The sequence below is a fragment of the Suncus etruscus genome, chromosome 12 (genome assembly GCF_024139225.1).
Source record: "Suncus etruscus isolate mSunEtr1 chromosome 12, mSunEtr1.pri.cur, whole genome shotgun sequence".
In the NCBI taxonomy this organism is placed as follows: domain Eukaryota; kingdom Metazoa; phylum Chordata; class Mammalia; order Eulipotyphla; family Soricidae; genus Suncus; species Suncus etruscus.
In genome coordinates, this window is record NC_064859.1 from 17,304,369 (window position 1) to 17,323,669 (window position 19,301).

Genomic DNA, 19,301 nt, shown 5'->3' on the forward strand with positions numbered 1-19,301 from the left:
CCTGCCACTCCAGCACCCCTTATTTTTCTTGTCTTGTTTTGATTTGTTAGTTTTTTACTTTATTTTCCTTCTCTTTTTTCTTCCACTTTTCTCTTCCCTTTTCACTCCTGTGGTTATTATTTGGTGATTTTTTTTTCTTTTCTTATTAACTGGGTGCTTTTTTTTTCTTTTTCTCTTTCTTTTTTTGGTTGTTGCTACCAATTTTTTTCTTCCTTTTTTTTTAATTCTTTTTATCTCAAACGACAACAGAATAGATAATCTACAACAAGTGGAGACCAGTTACACTAGTATTCTGAGGGGAAAGGAAGGAGATATGGGATGCATGCTGGGAACCGGGGGAGAGGGAGGACAACACTGGTGGTGGGAATGTCCCTCATCTATTGTCACTATGTACCATAAATAATTCTGTGAAGATAAAAATAAAAAGATAAAAATAAAAAATAAAACAAAACAAAGCAAAAAAAAAAAAGAAATCATTGACGAGTTTATTCTGTAAGTCAGGCCTAATGTTATAAAATAAAATAAACTTTCATAATTTTGGAGAGAATTTAGCCAACATATTTGTCAAAATAAGCAAAGATATGAATATCTACCAAGTAAAGGCATGTTTGCTTTTATTTTCCTGATGCTCTTAAATAAGAAGATGACTTTTATTGCTAGAAGGTGACAAGATACTCATAAAGAAATACAATAAGTGTCTATCTGAAATCTAGAACAGACTTAAGAAAGTAGCTAGAGGAACAACACTACTTGAGTTAGTTTATATATTTCTAATTTTAGAGGAAAAATGCAGGGAAACTGGGTGATAAATACAAAATGAGCCTATGTGACAAATGAACAGGTACTTCAAGTTCATGTCCTGATGGAACTTTTGATGTTTCTCTTCAGAAGAGGAAAATCATTAAACACTTAATAGTGCTATTTGTGGGCTCACAAAACCTGACATTTTAACAAGTGGTACTTGTATTGCCTGTTCTGTGATAAAGTATCACATATTTCACACTTTCTTTTTCTCTTCTCTTTTGCCTATAAAAGTCTTTCTAAGATTTGTCAGTGCTGTTTTGAGAGATAAAATGTGTATTCTAGATTAAGTTTTCCCATGTAGATAGAAATGGAAACCTTTGAACTGGATATTAAGCCATTATTTAAAATAGGCTTGTAAGTTACTAGAAGCCATTTTCTCACACAAAACAAAGATATGACCAATATTTTGCATTCCATGCCAGTAGATTACTGAAGTTTTGACCATCATACAAGTGGTTGATTTTATTAATGGCTAAGCAATTATGATGGATCATGGCTAGTCATTTTAATTATTTTGTGGGGAGAGTGGGGTTGAATCACACCCAGCAATATGCAGGAATTATTTCTGGAATCCAGGGGTTGAAACCATTATACCATCTTTTCAACTCTATTTTTTAATCATTTTTCTCAAAGAGAAGAATATAGTAAAAGGAGAAAATAATAACCTCAAAAACTTTACATTGTATAAAAAATAAAATTTCTACATTGTAGAAAGCTATAAAAGGATCTTTTGGGTAAGAGAATTGGGTCATACCTGGCAGTGCTCAGAGGTTACTCCTGGCTTTAAGTTCAGAAATCACTCCTGGCAGGCTCGGGGGACTGGAGAGGATACTGGGAATCCAACCAGGGTCTCTCCTGGGTCAGCCACATACAAGGAAAACACCCTACTTCTGTGCTACCATTCTGCCCCCTCTTTTCTTTTCTTTTTTATTTTATTTTATTTACTTTTTTAATTTTTTATTTTTAATTATGAGAACAAAGATGCAAAGAAAGAGGACAAGGTAAAGTTACAGTGGAAGGACAATCACCCATAACATAATTCTCAGAAGTCCCCTTGCTGATATCTTAACGTTGAAATTTCAGCCAAAGAACATTAAGATAAATAAAACAGAACCCATGTACAATTACTTTGTACCTCAAGTCCCCAGATTGTAATACATTATAATATTTCTTAGCAGCACACAAAGCAATCTAAAGCCATAAAACTTATGTAACTCCTTAAACATTAAAGGCATAGTATTTTTTTTACATTTTCATACACATGCATATTAATTTAAGTTAACCTCAAAAGTTTAAGTGAGTTTTTTTTTTTTGAGGATTAGAGTCAAAGGAGGACAGTAAAAACGGTGTTAGAGTGGCAATTATTGTTTGCATAGGCTCACCAAAATATGAGGGACATGGAAAGGAAAAACCTTGGCCTAAATACAAAGAGACCCGAACCCTGAAGGTTCCTGGCACAGGACCAACTCTAGGCTCCAGGCAAGCTAGATCGTCCAATTCAAGACATTGTCTGGAGTGCCAACACACTTTTATTTTTCACACAGTCTCTGTTGTTGGTATCATGTTTCTGTATTAAAGATCCTGGAATCTGCATATCCTACATTGAAGTCAGAATGTGGAGCATTTGCCCCCTCTTTTTAAGGCAAACTATGAAGAAAGAAAAAAGTGCTTTATTTTGCCAAGCTATAATCAATATCTAATGTCTGAGGGCTCCTCTGATTCATATGAACACCACTGTTTATCTATTGCTCTATAATTAATAATGTGTTTGTGTATATGTGTATTTAAACATAGGAGAGAGGAACCTAGTTTTGTTTTTCTTCAGGGACTAATAACTTTTTTTTGTTTTAGTAAATGAGAAATGTCAAAGTGGCAGCTCAATCACTGCTATTAAGTATTTCTATACACAGTGAGTTTGTCATGTAAAGAGATATTTTAAGGTACGTAGACATTAAAAATTCTCTCTGTACTAACACACCCCTTTTTTTGGAGGGGTCACACCCTGTGGCTCTCAGGGGATATTCCAGCTCTGTGCTCAGAAATCACTTCTGGCAGGCTCAGGGACCAAATGGAAATCTGGGAATTGAACCACCATCAGTCCTGGGTCTGCCACGTGCAAGGCAAATGCCCTACTGCTGTGCTATGTCTCCGGCCTCAACACTCCCCTTTTTAATTTAATAAACTTTACATCTAAGTAGTTTACTGACAGTAGCTCTGAAAGAAATTAAAAGACTCTGAGCAGAGATGGAGCATTTCTCTCACCAAAGCATGATGCTCTCTCTGGCTCATGGTAAGCCTTCTTCTTTCTCACTCATTCAAAAAGTGTGGAAGAGACAGGCTTAACAGGAGCTCACAACTAAACCAAGAAAGCACAATAAAAATGCCAGATGATCACTTTAGTAGATTTTTATTTTTAATATTTATGGCAAATATTCCTTACATTAATTTATTTTGACCTCATACTACCTAGTCAGTATCCTGTTTAAAATCAAATATGAAAGGGTTAAAAATTAGTTAAATAGAACTTGTATACATCTACTGATGGTGTGATTTAGGTCCACATCACTGATTCTGTGCTGTAGGGATAAAGGGCTGTAGGGATAAAGTTAGAATCTGCAACCACATGAACAAGAGACTGAGTCAATGAATGAATCCACAGATGTGCATCTTAGAGTCAGTTCTAAAAATACAATTGTTTATTTTCCTGAACTTTCAGAGATGTCAGTTATAGCTAACATTTTACATTTATTTTTCTTCCAGTAAAATTTAAAAATAACATCAAAATACATTGCAAGACCAAGAAAATGGCTCAAAGTTCTGGAACACAAAGAGTCTGGGGTTCAGTCCCTGGGACTATGATTTTAAAACCAAAATTTTTGAAGTTGAAAACTAATTATTTATGGGGTGGGGAGCAGAAATATAGAACAATGGGTAGGGTGTTTGCTTTATACTAGGCCAAACGGGGTTCAATCTCCTATATCCCTTAGAGCCTTCAGAGCCTGCCAGGAGTAATTTCTGACAGGCACAGAAATTAATCTCTGAGCACAAAGCTAGCAGTAACCCCTGAGCACAGCCAGGTATGACTCAAAAACAAACAAAAAATACTTATTAACATCAGTTGTACCATGTAATCATCATAGAAAAAAGCATCCAAAAGTGAATATCCTGTAGTTAAAATATACTTGCTAGTCTCTTATGGTAATAGCAATAAAAATGAGATTGGTAACAAAAATTCTAACATTTCTTAGGCGTTTCTCATTAGTAAGACAGGAAGAAGCCTTAATGCTTTACAAATTTAAACTTGACATTCATGGTGAATCTTGAAAAACTTTCAGTTTACTAATAAGGAAGGCAAAGTTAATATATAGTTAGTAAGTAGTAAAAGTAAATATAATTATTAGTTGCAAAATAGCGATTTTGGACCAAATCCTGCATTCATAATTATTATGCTAAAATATAATTGCCTAATATACCACCTTACAATTAAAATATTTCATAAAATATCTTTTTTTTTAAGTTTTAAAAGCTATATCCACCAACTGAGTCATAATTCATCTTTTAAAAATGTTGACTTACATTAACTTTTGTATCACTATATTTATCTGAAATATCCAAAGCAATCTATTCTTTTTAGATTACCTACCTTATTCATTCCTTTTGATTTTGGTCACACCTCCAGCAGCGCTTTGGATTTACTCCTAGCTCTTTACTCAGAGATTATTTAGACAGTAGTAGGGAACCATGTGGAGAGCCAGTAATCAAGCCCAGGTCAGTCCCAAGAAAGGCAAGCACTCTGCCCACTACTGTCTGGATATTGAATGTGCCTTTTTTATTAAGGTGTGACATCATTAGTTTATATCAAGGAGAATGATCTCTTTTTTTTTTTTCTTCATGTATGGCCAGGCTTATGAGTAGACAGAACTGGTTCTCTGTAACTTCTAAGGATAACTGAATAGACTCATTTCAACCTACTTATCCTGAGAGAGACCCTTTTGGGCTATACTCATGAAAAATTAAGTAGTCACATTCTGAAGTATTTGAAAAAGTATGATGATTCAACCATAGAGATAGTTCAGTGGAGAGAAGTGAAGCCTGGGACACTTCAGGGTTAGCCAAGAATGAGAGTGAAACCTGAGAACTGAACTGGGAGTGCCGCCCCAACCCAAGCAAACCCAAGTAAATGTATTATTAGATATTTTTGTTGTTTTAATCATTCTGTAGAATCTCCCCAAATGAACAATTAGAATATTGTTTTTATTGTTTTACTCCTTCTATAGAATCTCCCCAAATATTACATTAACATTAACTCTTAACTACTAAAAATATAATTGATAGATACCAGAACCAATATCATCCTAGAAATGGTTATAAATATAAAACCTGAGTATCCCCTGTAGATTTACTGAGTCTGAATTTATACTTCCAAAAGACCTGGAGGTATTTCCTCTGCATGCTAAATTTAGGAATTACTAGTTTAGACTACCTGAGCAAGTTCATGTTTGTATATGGAATGTCTCTAATTGATCATCTGTTGTTTAGCCTAGAGGGCTCACTACCCTTGTGTATGCTCCTTATTTTCTCAAGATATCAATGTTGAATCCATTTGAAAATCTTTGCATTTCTGTGAGGGAACTTCATGAGAAATGAAATCCCTAGAAAATTCTCTCTTTCCCTTTCAAGGTGATGCAACATGATCTGACAGATTGTATATGCCAGATGAATGAGAGGAAAAGAAGAAAAAGAGTCTTTTAAAGTGTCTCATTGTAGTCAAAGCACAAAGCCACCTTTAAGTTAATTGTCCAGAGTCCAGTAACTTCCAAATGTTTTGGTTCAAGAGTTTACTATTCCTGCATTTTTCAGATAATTGGCTAGCTGGATAGTCAATTAGTTGCCTGGGTAAAAAAGAACATCCCTAATTATGCTTTTACCTAATTAAAACTGCTGGTTTGAGAAATAAATAGGAGCCATTAATGTAGCATTATAATATCAGAGCCTCTTCAAATTTAATTTAACCCAATACATTCACCTCAAAAATTGTCCAGTTATGCCTTAGTTTCTAACTCTTTTTTGGTCCTTATCCTAAAACTAAATATTAGAGTGCATATTTTTATTTAGAGGAAAAAATGAATGTACAAGGTCTGCATCATTGTGTAAGTAACAAATATTATTGAAGAGAGGAAAAAAATAACTAAAACTCCAGAAATGGTACATATCCTGTTTCTTTCTTTTTTTTTTTTTTAATTTACTGTTCAAGGCTTATTCCTTGTTAGGCACTCAGTGGTCATTCTTAATGGTGCTAGGGGACTATATAAAATGTCACAATTAAGGCAAGCATGTTGCTTGCTGTTATATTTTCCATTTATTAAAAAAAATGTGATTTCATGTGCCAGACTCATAATACAAGCAGGTAGAGATTTTGCCTTCCATTCAGTCAATGGGGTTGAATCCCTTGCATCCATATGGTCCCCAAAACAACACCAGGAGTATTTTCTTGTTTTAATTACTTTATTTAAACACATTGTTCATCATTCAGTTTAACGCATTTGCGTGTCATCCTTGCTCAGGGGCCATGCTAATCTTCTCTGTATCGTTCCAATTTTAGTATATGTGCTGCCGAAGCGAGCACCATCATTCAGTTTCAATCATACAATGTCCACCACTCTTCACCAGAGCACATCCAATGGCATCAGTTTTCCTTCCCTCTTCGCCTCTGCCTGATTTTGGGGCAAACACTTTACTTCTCTCCCCGCCCCTCTCTCTCCACTGATGTTTGCATTATTATTAATGAAGATATACCATGCATATTACTTTATCCCCTTTCAGCACCCAGTTCTTGTCCAGTGTGATCAGTTCCAACTCTTCATTGTCATAGTAGACTCGTCTCCACACTTTGTGGCAAACTTCGTACCATGGATTTGTCCTATTAAGAGTAATTTCTGAGCACAGAACCAGAAGTAACCTCTGAGCACTGCCTGGTATAGCCCCTGAAACAAAAACAGAGAGATACATATTTTTAAAAGTGGTGAAAAAGAAATCCCAACTCCAGACGTTTTCTTCAAGGCAGGTTTTATCAATATTATTCTCTTCCCAACCTTCTAATTACAGCTTTGTTTATAGAGTTCTGGCTGGCCTTTTACACGGTCGTGTAAGATTCATGGTAAGTTTTTCTATTTTTTATTTCCTCAAAGAGGAAAATGGAACCAAGAGTCGAAGGAAATAGTATAAGTAACTTTACCAGTTGGTTTTGCTATGTCAGAGAAAAAGCAAATGTTAACATTTTCTGACTTCTGTAGGAATGTTTTCTCATAGAAAATTAAAGAAATATCTTAATTTTTCTATGTTTCATAGTGAAAACACACACAGAAAAGAGTCTCTAGTCTAGTTTTGTCTATTTCTAATAGAATGGAAGAAACTTTATTTGCCCTGCTAAATACATTAACCACTATCCACATGGATTGTTCAATACCTTGAAATGTGACTGTGAAGACTACAAAACACAAGTTTGGAGTCTATTTAATTTTAATTTTCTGTTAAAAATGTGAATATTTTAAAAAGTTTAGAATAGAAATAAGCAACAAATGAGGTATTGTTTTTAAAAATCCTTTCTCCAAAATGGCATAGTCATTTTCTTGCAAAAAGCATCCTATTATTTCCATCTGCAAAGACTTGAGAATTAAAAAAAAGAGAAAAAAGGAAAATAGCATATTTATTATAAGCCATTAGTTTGAGATGCCCCCAAATCAGATTAGAATTTTGACCTCTACTTTCACATTTAAAAATGATGGATAAAGGAAGCAATGACTTCTAAAGCATTTTTCAAAGTTACGAATTTCTGTGATTTTAGCAAGATATCACTAAGTTTCTCCCTACCTTATTTACTGTCCCTTCTCTTCTTTTTATTTTTTTTAATATCTGATCCTTTTACCTTCATCACATTTAAAATTTTTATTTCTAGGGGCCGGAGCAATAGCATGGAGCTAAGTGCCATTGCCTTGCACACAGCTGACCCAGGACGGACAAGGGTTTGATCCTTGGCATCTCATCTGGTCCCCCAAGCCAGGAGCGATTTCTGAGCTCATAGCCAGGAATAACCCCTGAACATCACCAGGTGTGGCCCAAAAATAAAACAAAAACATTTTATTTCTAGAGGCTGGAGCAATTAGCATAGAGGTAGGTTTTTGCCTTGCACGTGGACAACCTGGACAGACCCGGGTTCTATACCCACCATCCTATATGGTCCCATGAGCCTACCAGGAGCAATTTCTGAGCGCAGAGCCAGGACTAACCTCTGAGCACTGCCGGGTATGACCTCCCCCCCAAAAAAAACCCCGAAATTTTATTTCCAATCTGTAAATTCATGTTCCCTGCTGATGAAACAATTAAAACAATTTTCTTGTGATTATCATTTTATACTGTAGAAAAAAATCAGATGTTATCCTAATCCAGCTCTGAGAGAAATGAATTCAAAGTGCGCCTTGTTTTTCCTAGGTTCTTTCAGAATTATGAATCACAATATGTTGGACTTGTTTCTTATCTTTGCTTTACCTTAGGTTGTTCCAATCAAGTCTTCCATGGTTCTTCCACAGCTACACGAAAAAATATGTGCAATGCTCCCAGCCTCTTTCTTTTGCTTACTTAACTTTGAATGTATTACGGAAAGGTTATATTAAATTCCCTAGTTCTTAGTAACGTATTTTTAATTCTCATTTTCTCAAACCAACTTTTCTTTTATGTACGTTTGTAGTACTTTAGAATATGATTATCATGCAAGAAAAACATACCAAAGTCATCCAGATTGGAAAGGAAGAAATCAAACTCTCACTATATGCAGATGACATACTATATATAGAAGATTCTAAAGACTCTACTAAAAGCTTCTACAAACAATAGATTTTATAGTAAAGTGGCAGGTTACAAAAATAATACACAAAAACCATGGCCTTCTTATACAGAAATAATAGGGATAGACATTAAAAAGGCAATCTTATTCAATATAGTGCCACAGAAACTCAAGTACCTTGGAGTTAAGTAAAGAGGTGAAAAATTATCACCCAGAATGGAGCAGAAATCTTCCATACACCACAAAAGCACCAAGGGGAGAGTAAATGAACCTAAAAGGAGTCTATAGTTAATCCCCATGACAATATACTTCAATATACTTCAAGGGTGGAGAAACCCTGTATCCCTTAGGCAAAGGAAATTCCTTTTCAATTGACCCCAATATTTACTGTGCATCTGCAGGAGGGAAAAAAAGCACAAAACAATTTTCTTCTTCTTCTTCTTATTATTATTATTTACTTATCTATTTTTTTGTTGATTTCATTGTTGTGGTTTGGCTATTGAAGTGCATGTCTCCATTTATATTTATTTATTTATTTTCTTCTTTTCTTTTCTGATGTGCTCTGCCACATTTTTTTTTATCTCAATACCATGGCCTTCATATGGTGCATACCCCCTTTTTTGTTTCTGAATGCTCACTGGATATTTTATTTGACAGTTCTTTAGGCACTATTGTGGTGTTTCACCTTCTTTTTCCCCCTCATCTCTCAAACCAAGGATGAAAGCCTCTAGAAGGACTCCACCCATTTCCATCCTTTTTTTCTTTTTTTTTTTTCTCCAGGTTATTACTTTTCTCTTCTTCAAACAAAACCACGTAACTTGAACTAGTCCCGCCTCCCAATTGGGGGGGGGATAAGAGAGGTACCAAGACCAAACAGGTATAAGACCACTAAGTAGTAAGCTAGGCACAGAGGGGACCACTTACTCTAGCAGCCCCGGGGGTGAGGGAAGAGGATATGGGAAGTAGGACAGGAACGGAGGTGGAGGGAGGACAATTCGGTGATGGAAATTCCCCTGATTTTATGTTAATATGTACCTAAAAATTATTGTCAATGATATGTAAGCCATTATGATTAAAATAAAAATTATATTTAAAAAGAAACAAAAAAATGACAAAACAACACTTCAATAAATGAAGGAAGATACAAAGAAATGGAGACATATAAACTGTAGATTAGAAGGTTTGGCATCATTAAAATGAAAATACTTCACAAAATATTGTAGTGGAAATTACAATATTTGGGAATGCAAATATTTGGAAATATTGTAAAGACAATAAAATTGTAAAGACAATAAAATTCTTCTAAGGATATCCATAACATTTTTCATAGAAGTGGATCAAACACTCCTAAAATTTATTTAGAACAATAATTTCCCATGAATAGCTAAAGCAATCATTAGGAAAAAGAAGATGTGAGGCACCACTTTCCCCACCTTTAAATTGTACTAGAAAGCAAGTCATTCACATGCTGGGAAAAGGGGTGGAAAAAGGACAACCCTGGTGGTGGGAATGGCCCTGATTCATTGTCACTGTGTACCTTAAATATTACTGTGAAAGATTTTTTATTCACTTTTGGTCACAATAAAAAATATTTTTTTTTAAAAAGAAAGCAACAGTCATTAATACAGCATGGTATAGGAATAAAAACAGACCCTCAGACCAAAAAGATAGACTTGAATATTAAGAGTATGATTCGGAGACATACAATCAATTAATATTTCATAAAGGTGCAATAAACACAAAATGGACCAAGGCATTCCTCTTCAACAAGTGATGATGGGACAACTAGCCAGCCATATGCAAAAAAAAATGAACTCAGAACTCTCTTTAACACTAATTTTATCAAAAAATGGGGAGAAAAAATAAACAGTTCCTCAAAGAAGAAACACATATGGCCAAAAGGCACATGAAAAAATGCTCCACATCACTAGTCATCAGAGAGGTGCAAATCAAAATAACAATGCGGGTACCATCTCATGCCACAGAGACTGGCACACATCACCAAGAACAAGAACAATCAGTGCTGGAGAGGATGTGTGGAGAAAGGAACACTCATTTACTGCTGATGGAAATGCTGTCTGTTCAGCCTTTATGGAAAACAATATTGAGATTCTAGAAAAAAATGGAAATTGAACTTCTATATGACTCTAGCAATACTACTTTTGGCAATGTGCCCAAGGAACACAAAAACACAACACAAAAATGCCCTCTGTGAGGCATTTGCCTTGCACACGACTGACCCAGGACGAACCTGGGTTCAATCCCCTGCGTCCCTTATTGTCGCCCAAGCCAGCAGTGATTTCTGAGCCCATAGCCAGGAATAACCCCTGAGCATCACTAGGTGTGGTCCAAAAACCAAAAAAAAAAAATTCCCTTTGCACTCCTATGTTCATCTCAGCCCTGTGTACAATATCTAGAATCTGGGAACAACTGATAACAGATAAGTGGCTGAAGAAACTGGTACAGCTATATAATGGAATACTATGCAGCTAATTGAAAAAAATAAAGTCATGAAATTTACTTATATATGAATGGACATGGAGATTATTATGCTGAGTAAAATGAGTAAGAGGGGTAGGTATAGACACAGAATAGTCTCATTCATCTTTTGCATGTAAAAAATAAAGGCAGTATGTTAATAATATTTAGAGATGGAGAAGACTGAGGGAAATTGGGAGCATTGGTGGTTGGAAATGTGTACTGGTGAAGAATGGTATGTATACCTTCTATGTCTGAAACCCAACTATGAACATTTCTGTAACCCAGGTGCTTAAATAAAAAATCATTATTTAAAAAAGAATTTAAAAATATATTCAGAATATATATTTATTCTCCTGGCCCTATCTATCATTTTAGCATATTTATAGGCACTCTCAATGAATTTCTTTTCCTATTATTCTTTAATAAAATAAAAAAGCAATATGAATGTTGGGTATAGTACAGTAACACTATAGTCATAAAGTACAGATATTAGTACTATTTTTGATGGCTACGGCTAAACTGCTATTTTTCTCTGCTCTCTCTCTCTCTCTCTCTCTCTCTCTCTCTCTCTCTCAGCAGTCAGTTTACCTAAGAAATCTTTTATCTTGGTTCATTGTTTTCATCAGGGTAAAGTTATATACATAACCAGAGAACTAACAGTGATCTAGTGAGAGCCAAAGAGCTGGTCCTTTGAGTGACCTATTCTATGAACGAGGCAAAGATGAGAAAATCAGAAATAATAAAGCTATGTCTTAAAAAGAACTAAAAATCCAGGCCACTTTAATTGCCAAAGCAGGGAGTATGGGGCCACAGAAATTATTAGAGCCAATAGTATAGGTTATAAAATTTATAACCATTTGTAGTCACCCCAAAAATTCCCAGCAAAAAGGGCCCCCTCTAAGTCTCTTCTGCCTGAAGGGACTCAGTGTCTCATTGAAGTAGCCAATAGAAATACTCCATATATTGCACTTCTCTTTGTCCCACACGTATAGACAGTTGCCAAGAATCGTCCTATATAAATTGCTCTATACATCTTCTCTGAGCCCATAATTTCAGGTGATTGACTCTGTGGTTCACCTGTATGTTAACTAACAAAATCTCTTTGCCTTTTCACATAAAGATGGTCTTGATGTGATTAAGCAAACTCCATGACAACATTCTAAATCTATAGCATTATTAATTATAAAATTAATTAATAATTGAAAATGGGGAAAGACTGCCTGTATAAACAAAATGAAGCTTTTTCTCTTCCTTTCATAGCTCATACTTCACAGCCAGAACAGTAGTGCAGTGAGTGAGGTACTTGTCTTGCATGTGACTAATCTGGAGTTAGTCATCCAGTTACCTCATATAGTTCTATCACCCCCTCCAGATTCAGCAGGAGTGACACCAAGATCCATCAGCAGATCCATCAGCAATCCATAAGAACCACTAGGTTTGTCTACAATAGTCACTGCAAGACATTTGACTAGCAAACCAAGGGAGCACTATACCTAAATTTTCAGTAAACTGACTTACATTTTCCTTATGTCCATATTACTTTTTTTCAAACAAGGGAGTCAGGGTGCAATTTAGGTTTCCAGGTAACATTATCAACATTAGCCTTGTTTCCCTGTTTTCAGTACTTCTTGAAATAAGTGTTTTTTTACCTTCATATTTCCTCCAGTGAATATCAATCTCATTCCCCAAAGAAGGGACCATTACCATGCTTGACTGCAAGATTCTTGCTAAGTGTTGCCTCACAGAGATAAAGACTCTGTGGCCACTATCTATTCTGCTTTGTAATAGCAGCCCCATCTTGATTGTATCCTTTGTCACTGGTTTAACTTTTCTCAACTTTGGAATCATCCACTGTTTATTTGTTTTGTTGATACATATAGAATAACAACTATTCAGACCACTTCTATATTTTGTTCTCACATGTCAATATCCTACTGACTGTATGATTGAGGCCTATTTAATTATAATGACCATGTCCAATTGGCTATTGACTATTAAGCACTGCACTCTGAGTTTCAAATAGGAGGTTTGAATGCCATGATTAGTTAGCATCCTCATGGATGAGTGTAATACGTGAGACTATCTCTGAGGGAGCTAGCAGCTACATGTGTCCTATGCTTCATAGGCCTAGTAACTAAATCATCAGACATTACATTGCTGTTGTTTTGAGTATAGAGTTATGGTACCTGCTGTAACAAAAAATAATTAAATAATCAAGAAAAATTATCTCTATCATTTTTGGGACCTCTGTGTAAATTCTTTGGTTATAATGCATTCTATGAATGTAAGTACTTTAATATAGAAGTTTTGTAGAGCAGATATATTACCAGGTGAGAATAATTATAGGTTGGTCTTTTCACTTGAGTATTTTAATGCATAAGAACTGTGATATTCCCCTCTATAGGTATCTTACAGGAGTATTTGAAGGCATCTGTGTAGAATGGCCCAACAAATCTCAATTATTTTACCATCTCTGCCAAGGTATTGAACAAAGAAGTTCTTACCTTTTCTTTCCCAGCCCCATTACTAACTGAATACCATCAAGATAAATTATATCTATGTCAGAAAACTCAGCTATGTAAATACCATTTTGTTTCCAAACCAGTTGTTCTGTGAGTTCTCATGAAAGGATTGTTATAAGGCATGTTTCAGAGATAGTTTATTATTTGACCATAGACACCAGATTATGAACAATTTGTGTCAGTCAGAGAACTTATTGAAGTTCTATGAGTTACATATAGTCACTAAATATTTGAGAATTCTAGATTTTAGCTGGCATTTCCCATAAGAGTTGACTTTATGGAACTTTCGCATTGATTGTTTCATTCAGACTAACAACATGAACTACCCAACAGTGCCCATCAGTTGTTATTTATTTCTCGGCAGAAAATATACCTTCAATACTCCATTCTTCATTCTAAGGCTCAATCTCATTTTCAAACTTATACTCCAGGAAAATTTTAGTGATATTTTTCCACTTAACAAAACACTAGGAAAAAAAAATAACTGCAAGGTAAGAATAAGGAAGAATGTTCTTTCTGTGTCGAGACTCCAGTGGGCATCATTTCAGCAATAGTTGCTATTGCCAGCTTCAGTATCGGTTCTAACACTTGAAAAATCAGCCTCATTTGGCAGACTGTCTTAGAGGTATGGAGTAGATGTGGTCTCTTCTGGATTTTCTGGTACAAGTCCTATAGGGACACCTCCAATTCCTGAGATCAGTTTTTTATATTTCTTCAAATCACTCACTGATAAAATATATGATACCTTACATATAAATTTATAGATGATCAGAGCAATAGCACAGTGGTAGGGCATTTGTCTTGCACATTGCCAATCTCTGATGGACCCAGGTTCGATTCCTATTTGCCAGGTGCAATTTCTAAGCCCAGAACCAGGAGTAATCCCTGAGCGCTACCGGGTGTGACCCCAAACAAAAAATTTATAAGTAAATTTCTTCTCCCATATAAAAATAATCTGCTACCTTACCCTCCAAAAGCCTTTTTTAAGATTAACAGCTATCTCAATTTTATAATTTTTTTCAAAATTTACTTTTAAATTATTTATAAACATATATAACTATATATGTTTTATAAAGATGCACATTATAATATATTATGGCTTTACTTATTTTAAAGTATATTGACTATACTTTTTCATAACACCAGCTTTTGAGTTAACATTGTTAGATATATATGCTCTCATTTTTACATATTAAATTTCATTACATTATCATATCACTGGTTATGCATTTTGCAATAGTTCTAATTCATAGGTATAATTCAGTAGGAAAAAATTCAATGTTTTGTGCAATATGTTACTTTAATTAGAAAATATATATTGTGTTTTTCTTTGCCACTTTCTAGAATATTGCTTTCTAGAGAATGTTGTAATCAAGATTTAAGGTTGTTAAGCTTCCCTTGAAGAAAAACAAGTTTCCCCAAAGAAGTCCCATGGAATGACATTAGTTCTCAATGGTACCTCTCAATCTATGGGTTTGTTATGGCAGGGAAATAGTCAACAGAAATGGAACTTCATCCCTGAAGCATTTATAATCAATTATTGATGCAATGTCATTTTCTGGCTTTACTAATAACACTTTATTATCTCTATATAGGCAACTATTGAACAATCTTATCCCTATAAACGGTGAAACTTCTTCTGATACTCTATACTTTTTTACCACAGCAAAGTTAATTATATATTGATTGTGTTTGGTTGGAAGCTCATAGTTATTTTTATTTTGACTAATTCTTAGAAATTAGAGGTACCAGATGAGAAAAAAATGTGTAATAGCTAATAAATACCCCTTAGGTACAATTTACCATAATTTCTTAGGTAATTCCTATGTCATTGTGATAAGATTAAAACTAGCCAATACTGGAATAAGTTAAAAATAACCCTATATCTCATAGCTTGGCTTGTTCCAATGTCTATATGTTACATATGTGCCTTTGGTTTTTTATACCATGACAAAGTTCGACTGAGCAGTTGAGCAGAGAACTATATTTATAAAGAGATAATACAAGCCTTTTAAAAATCTTTGGCATAACAAGTTCAACACAAAATTATAAAATTAAAACCTGAATAATGTGATAATGAAATAGAGCACTACCCATAATTATATCATGTAAACAGATGAGACAAGAAATGCCACTCATTTTAGCAGTTTTAAAATATTGAGCATCTGGGGGGAAGACATATTTGGTGATGGGTATTCCCCTGATTCAATGTTAATATGTACCTAAAATACTACTGTGAAAGATATGTAAGCCATTATGAAAAAAAAAACTTTGTGTTTTAATCAGAAACTTTCTTTGACTTACATGTATTATTATATTATATTAATTATATTATATGTTATGTTACTATATTATGTTATGTTAGTTTACCTCATTATGTTAATCAAATTTGTCTCGAATAAATTCTTACAATAAAAAATCTTTTGCACAAATCCTAGCATATAGACATATAAAATAAAGAGCAATCATTTTATTTGAACTAAAATAATGGACCATCAAAAAAAATAAAATATTGAGCATATTGGGGTTGGAGAGATAGCATGGAGGTAGAACATTTGCCTTGCATGCAGAAGGATGGTGGTTCGAATCCCAGCATTCCATATGATACCCCGAGCCTACCAGGAGCAATTTCTGAGCATAGAGCCAAGAGTAACCCCTGAGCACTGCCGGGTGTGACCCAAAATAATATATATATTCAGTCATGTAGAGAAAGTTTGTAGTATGTTTGAACTCAGTTAATGCTCACAAAACTATACATTTTACACCAGGGTCTGCATTTTACAGACAGGAACAAAGAGGACAGCATATGTTGAATGATTCACCTAAATCTTACTAAGAGTGCTGAATGAGTGATATAAGCACAGTACTTCTAATTCAGGAAGCTGTGCTATTTTCTACTGTAGACTATGGTCAGGAATGGAGTCTTTGGTTTTCTCCTGTATTCTCTGTACTCAAGATCTGTGTCATGACTCACCACTGGTTAAATCTCAAATCACATCCAAGAGGATCACAGGGATTTTCACATGGGAACTACTCAAAAACCTTTCCCTTTTGGCACTACTGTCACTGCTCAGCATGCTGCTGTTTGTTTAGAATTATGTCAATTCCTACAGAAGTGGGACAAGACCTAAAGAAAAACAGTATCATCTTCTTTTATTTAGGGAGTCTGAATAAAGTACTTTTTTAGGGGATCTGAGTGATAGATAGCAAATAATAAAAATTAATCACTTTGACCTGGGTGACTTATTCATTGACTAATAATATTAATATCAAAGAAAAATCCATTTAGATTTAAATAAAATGTATAACTATTGACAAATATTTAATATATATATGCCTAGGAGTGATCCCTGAGCAGAGTCAGAAATAATCCCTGAAAACAGAAAGAAAATTATCTCCAGCATAATGTTGACCTGCTGCTTAAGGGAAAATACGTGTGTTAGATTAGTTTTGTACATCAAGAGTTATAGCACTGTTTATTGTAGTTCAGTATAAGGAAGTAATACGGAGGCTGGAGAAATAGTCCAGCAGGTTGGATATTTATTTGCCTTGCAGTTGACCAACCTGAGATCTATCTCCAATATTTTATATAGTCCTTGTTAATATTCTGGGCAGAGTCAGAAAAAAGTCTGAGCAACACAAGCTACCCCCCCAAATCACAGAGAATATGCAACATATTAGATAATATTTCATCAAATAGGTGAATAAATAAATAAAGGTTGATGTAAATATTCTGACAAAGAGCTTCCAGGGAATTAACTCTATTTTCTCTAAGACTCATACTTTAATACTCATTCATTCACTGCTTGTGGTGCCTTTGTGGAATGGAACTACTGCAATTTTCTGCACTCTCTTATTCATCATCTAAGGATCTGAAAGAATTTGTGTAATGAGAGTGTGACTCTAATCGTTGTTTTTTGACTACTGACAGCATATTAGCTCCTAAGGGAGCCTAGATTCTCTTTTTTCTGACAGTAATGAATGATTCCAACAATGCAATTTTCTATCTAGGCATGTAAGTCCTTAACTGACCTGTCCCAAAATTACAATAGAAATTCAGGCCAGACTCCTTTCCAGGCCATTTCAAATCTAAAACTTATTTGCAAGGACTTCCTCTTCTCCTTAAAAGCCTTAATGGTGTAAGTAATAACATTTTATATTTATTGGGATCAGGAGTTGCTTTTAATTTCAAAAACAACCAGTGGGAGTGTGTCCATCTTGCTCCTTAAGGTACCTAAGGCATGAATATTAATTTAAATCTTTTTAATGATCTTGTTTAATATGTCATTTTTATAGCCAATTTATTCTATTTTCAAGAGACATAAAGTTTTTGGTCTGAAGCAAGATATTTTTATTGAAATTCATTTAGAAATATGTGAGGAGAGAAAAAGAGAGAAGTTTGCGTGTTCAAGCAAGAACATGGGCTTCTCAGGAGTGAAAATAAGAAAGCACAGAAAGAGCTGACTAGATCCCCTTGTTCAATGGAGAACACAGACTTGAATAGTGAGTTGCATAAAATTATTTTGAAAAGAAACAATGCTGTTTGGTAAAGTAAGGTTTGGGTCAAAGATAGTACCACGGAGATTGACAAATAACAATAGATTTAATCAATCTTAGAGCAAGACGCTATTTATAAAGCATTAAAGTGATGACTTGCATATGACCTCAGCCTTTATTTGCTGTTGTATATCTTTTCACAGCTTTATTTTTTTTCATGATAGTGATGGAATTCAAATCCATTTAATAATTTTCCCAGAACAACAAAATAAAAACATTGGCAAATAGTGAGCTTCAAACCTTGTTGCATTAATATCTGCAAGGTTTAGAAACTTGAGCTAAACACATAGATCTTGGTCTAAACACATAGATCTTAGGCATAATATCCAAGTAGCATGTTGTTTTTAGTAGTATGCATGAAAGCATAGACATTACTGGGGAGGAAGAAAGGGAGGGAGAGAGATCGAGTGAGCAAGATACAGACAGACAGACAGACAGACAGACAGACAGACAGACAGACAGACAGACAGAGACAGAAAGAGACAGAGAGAGCACTAACTAGCTATCTAAAACATGAAAAGTTAATTCCACCTGGGTGTCCAGACTAAAAGGACAAATCTAAAGTTTGGAACCCTCTCAAATGGCAAAACCCACAAGTATAAAACTGTGCCATGACAGGAAAGGTGTGTGAATTTCTTAATAGCACCCAGAAGAATATCTCATGTTTCTATTTTTATTTTTATTTTTTCTCTTTCTTTCTTCCTTTCTTTCTTTTCTTTAAAAAAAAAGAATCATTCATGTGAGATATTATCACTCACAAAGGAAGACTTTGCTTTCTTCCACAGCATGACTTGCATGATTTTACTTTGAGCATCAACTTTGCATACATTACTGTGTGTTCGCTGAACCATAGCTCAGATAGAAATCAAAGCACCTATGTATAGAATTTGAATTTAGGAGCTTATAGTTATTTCTCCTCCTTCTAACCTTCACTTTTGGATAAAGGAAGATCTCTCTACCTGGGGGTAGGGTGGGTTAATTTGGAGACTGGCTTTTACTTCTAGACACTTTAAAATTGAATATTTATAGATCTGAAGTTGAAGGGTGGGAGTAAGAAGAAAGGTTATTTTCATGATTTTCTTTTTCCTCTAGAGATT

At 34.7% G+C, this 19,301-nt stretch overlaps 1 pseudogene; it reads right to left on the bottom strand.

Moving 5' to 3' along the window:
• Positions 1-6,315: 6,315 nt before the first annotated feature.
• Positions 6,316-6,430, bottom strand: LOC126025173 (uncharacterized; annotated as a pseudogene).
• Positions 6,431-19,301: the final 12,871 nt, after the last annotated feature.